At 40.8% G+C, this 4,117-nt stretch overlaps 1 long non-coding RNA gene across 1 annotated transcript; it reads right to left on the minus strand.

Moving 5' to 3' along the window:
- Positions 1-1,164: 1,164 nt before the first annotated feature.
- On the minus strand, positions 1,165-3,504 carry LOC125434583. Its single transcript, XR_007244801.1, has 2 exons — positions 3,463-3,504; positions 1,165-1,319 (listed from the first exon to the last, which is right to left on the minus strand). It is a non-coding gene; the product is annotated as an uncharacterized LOC125434583 (long non-coding RNA).
- Positions 3,505-4,117: the final 613 nt, after the last annotated feature.

Here is a 4,117-nt window from a genome sequence, read left to right on the forward strand (position 1 = left end):
CCCCTTTCTCTCCTGCAGGAGACTCAAAGGGGTTTGCAATCTCCTTGCCCTTCCCCCCTCACAACAAACACCCTGTGAGGTGGGTGGGGCTGAAAGCTGTGACTAGCCCAAGGTCACTCAGGAATAAAAGGGAGTGTTAATGACTGATTTTAGGTATTTATGGGGCTTAAGGATTACAAAGCATTTTGTATAAGTGAAAGGTTAAAGGTACTAACTACTAATTCTTACTCAATTTTTTAAAAAGTCATGACCTGTGTATCCTGGCAGTAGCCTTGATATCTAGCTCTTGAATATGCCTATGCAGTAGGAATGGTCCATCGGATCCATGTTTTAATGAATGTGTGTCTTAATCTAAAGTGCAAATTATTTTGAGTATTGAATGTATTAGCCCTTCAGAATATAGTTAACAAACAGTGGTGATGGTGAATCTTCACTAAACTGTAGTGACCACTCATGATTTCACAGTTGCCATAAAGTCCTTTTGTTTCCTATGTGGCTGGTTAGCAAAGGTAGAAAACGGGATAATTCTCCCTGTTGGGCTGTTTTAAAAACATGTTTTAGAAATATGGTAAAGTTCCTTGTGTAAGGAAAGTATCCTTCTTTTGATTTCTAGAAACAAAATTAAGTATTTGAAAGTATTAAGTATTTGACAGGCAGTCAATTAGAGGAGAAGTAGTTGTTTCTGTTGGCAGTAGACGATAGGACTTGCTATAATGAGTTTAAATTATGGACAGAAAGATACCAGCTGGAAATTAGGAACTTTTTTTAATAGTAAGAATTTTTTACAGCAACAGAGACATTATTAATGCCCTACCCCCGGAATGCCCGGCCACGCCCCCGTCATGCCTTGCCCAACCCCATTGGCACTACGCCACTGTTTGAATCCCACCACTGTGGGAACCTGTTATGAAAAATTTTGGATCCCACCACTGTCTAAGACCTGAATGAGTCAGGGCTGTTAGATGCAGAATCAGCATGGGCTTATAGTCCATAGCTGGACCAGGTAGTAAGGACACAAACAAACATGTAGTTGGAAATGTTGATGAGTCACTAGAATTTTATTTGACTTCCCTGGTTACAACATTTCCTTGGAGTCAGAGGGGTACCGGGGGAAATGGCAACCAAGGCAACACCTGCTCCGAGCGCCCCCCATGCTCGACTTACCTTAGCAGTCAAAGGAGGGCAGCAGGCCTGCAAGGCAGGCGCAACCTCCAATGGAGGTGGGGCTCACAGGCTCCAAGCCGTGGACCAGTCTGGGAGCAAGCCACAGGAGTCTGCTCCCCTTTTCCTGTTGTGGTGGCTGTAGGATTGGAAAACACCTGGAGGATTTGGGGATAGAGCATAGGGGAGGTGATTTTGGAGAATGGAAGGTACCTTAGCAAGACATGATACCATAGAGTCCATCCTTGATAGCAACTATTTTCTCTAGGGGAACTATCCTTGGTCATCTGGGAATCAGTTGTCATAGCGAAAGATCTCCAGGCTCCATCTGGATGTTGGCAACCCTAAGCTGACTGAACAGGACTGCATGATTGCCTTGCCCCAGAGGCTGAGGCTCAGCTCTCACAGTACATACAAGTTTTGTGCAAAGGAGGAACTCCATTTAGACCACTGATTATAGAAAGAAGATGAGGCAGCTTTGTGGGTATTTCATATATATTCAAGGAACATCAATCTTAAACATATTTACCTATTTACTTTGAAGTGTCATTGGCTTTTAATAGAAATTATTTCCAAAAAATAGTATGCTTTGTATCAAAGACTATGAAAATACTCTGCAATTGATGGGCAATCAGGAAACCACTTATTTGTGTGACTTGGAGTTTGCTGATCAACTGTTTTTTGCTGTCGATGGATTAATGGCAAGGACAACAGGATGAAGGCCAATGAGCTTCTTCTCTCCTTTGGAGAAGATATTGTTTCTGCAGGTTTGATTTGAACAAAAGAGAGCCTAGGAAGTTGTTTTTCTTGATTTAAAGAGGCCTAACAGTACAAAATCTGAGAACCCCTGCTTGAGTTCCTTTTTTTATACAGACTTTTATTTCTAGGTAATTAGTTCAAATCTTACCCAAGACATTATCATCACTACATGAAGCCATCTAAAGTGATTATCTCCCATTCAGCTTTTGTGCAGGCAGCTGTTTATCATTATCACCACGGGCATCAATTGGTAGTTACGACTCAGTAAACAAAGATTGAATGGACAAGACTGCACTGCTTCCTTGGGATGCAGAGATGCTTCTGAAGGGGGGTGAGGAGAAATGAAACTCATTGTGGGGTCATCCATGGCACCAAGTCAGCAATGAACTTTAAGCATGTTATTTGGGCCCTTTGATTTCACAGAAGTCAAAGGACAGGTTTGAAAGCACACCAAATTAAAAAGGAAGAAGTCTGAATACCCCACTATTCAACATATGTATGTCTGAACTTTAGCACCATTCACAAAAGCATAGAAGGGGGAACATGTGGAGAAAGGAGGAGGTCTCTGTGATAAAAGCTGTATTGGTGAGATTCTGTGAGCTGCTTTGTTGCCTTTCTGCTTCTACAGAGCATAAAGTCTTCATTTTATGCTTGCTTTCACAGGTTTAAAAGTGATGTAACATGCAAGTGTCAGGGGTTTAATTCCTCAACCAGAGGATCAATTTTGTGCAAAGCCATCACTGAATTTTTTGAATTAAATGAAACAAGTGTTTTCCCATCCGGCACAGTCCAGGAGGCCCACAAGGCATCAATAAGGAAAGAGATCATTAGTTATATTGCTAAAATGCATAAGAACTATGCTCAGCTCCTTAATAACTCACAAAGAAATAAACACTACTTGAGTTTGTCAGCACCATAGCAACTCCATAATTAAAGCTGAATTGAGATGGCACTTAAAGCCTGGCTTAAAGTCTTGAGTGTTGTAGAAATAATGTGGTACATCTTCCTGGGAGAGATAAATACTCCCCACATAGACCCCTTTATGTTCCCAAGTTGGGATCTATACCAAAGGCTCGTACACCCTGATCCTTTGTTGTCTGGTACCCCTTATCACTGCCAACTATCCTCAAGCTAAGAGCAAGGCTATATCCGCAGTCAGATTTCATGTGTACATCCAAAGACCAAAAACTATCATTCCAATTCACAAGCCAAGGAAGATATAAAGGCAAAGATAGCCACAGTGAGTTCAAGTAAGACTGGCAAAAGTTAGCTCCAACCAAGATAAGTAGCTAAATGAGACAGCCTGATCATCAAATAGCCCTGAATGGGTAACGGCAGGTTGGAGAAGCTATAAGACCAGCAGTGGGATCATAGAATTATACTGCAAATCTGTTAAACAGCTAAAATCATAATAAACACAACAATACTTAATATTTGAAGTAACCAAAGCATATCACAGACATCACCTAAATTCAGAGAAGGAGGCCCAGCAAAGGACCATTTGGTTACTTTCAAACTGAAGTCTACAACCATTTTTCTCACCTACAAAAGATGGTATTTGCTTGAAACAGATGTCAGGCATAGTGGAAAGCTTCTAGAAAGGTGAAACACCCTTTCAATTCTTTTTGTACTCTGGAATGCAAGGGAGCCAGTGTGGAACAGAAATTAGACTGTTCAACTAGAAAAAGTGGTTTTAGTTAAAACACCAGTTTGGGTCAAAAATGTCCTTGGGGTAACCACTTTCTTTCAACCTTACTCCACATGGTTTTACCCCTTGCATGCCACCCTGAGCTTGTTGGAGGAAAGACAGGTTAAAAATGCAAAATAAAACAAGGATACTGCTTTTGTTTGGATTTCTCAGCACCAAAGAGCCTAAGAAAATCATCCCCAACAAAAGACTTTGTGAATAATCCTAAGCAGGAATACTAAGAAGTAAGTCTCCTTTTATTCTGTAAGGTTGATACCAGAAAAGTATGTTTATGATTGTACCTTTTGTTCCCAGGCCAATAGCTAAGCCACTTATTTCTTTAGAAAATGCATATGTCTCCTCTCCAGATGTGGAGACCTTCTCAAAATGGTTCACTCAGAAAAAAAAATCCAATAAAGCCATGAAACAAATAACACCAGTATGCAACAGAAGCTCTTTGGAGAATTCTGGGAATGAGATGAAAGAGGGTTAACTTCAGATTGGCCTTCA

Source organism: Sphaerodactylus townsendi, linkage group LG06, assembly GCF_021028975.2.
Source record: "Sphaerodactylus townsendi isolate TG3544 linkage group LG06, MPM_Stown_v2.3, whole genome shotgun sequence".
Taxonomy (NCBI): domain Eukaryota; kingdom Metazoa; phylum Chordata; class Lepidosauria; order Squamata; family Sphaerodactylidae; genus Sphaerodactylus; species Sphaerodactylus townsendi.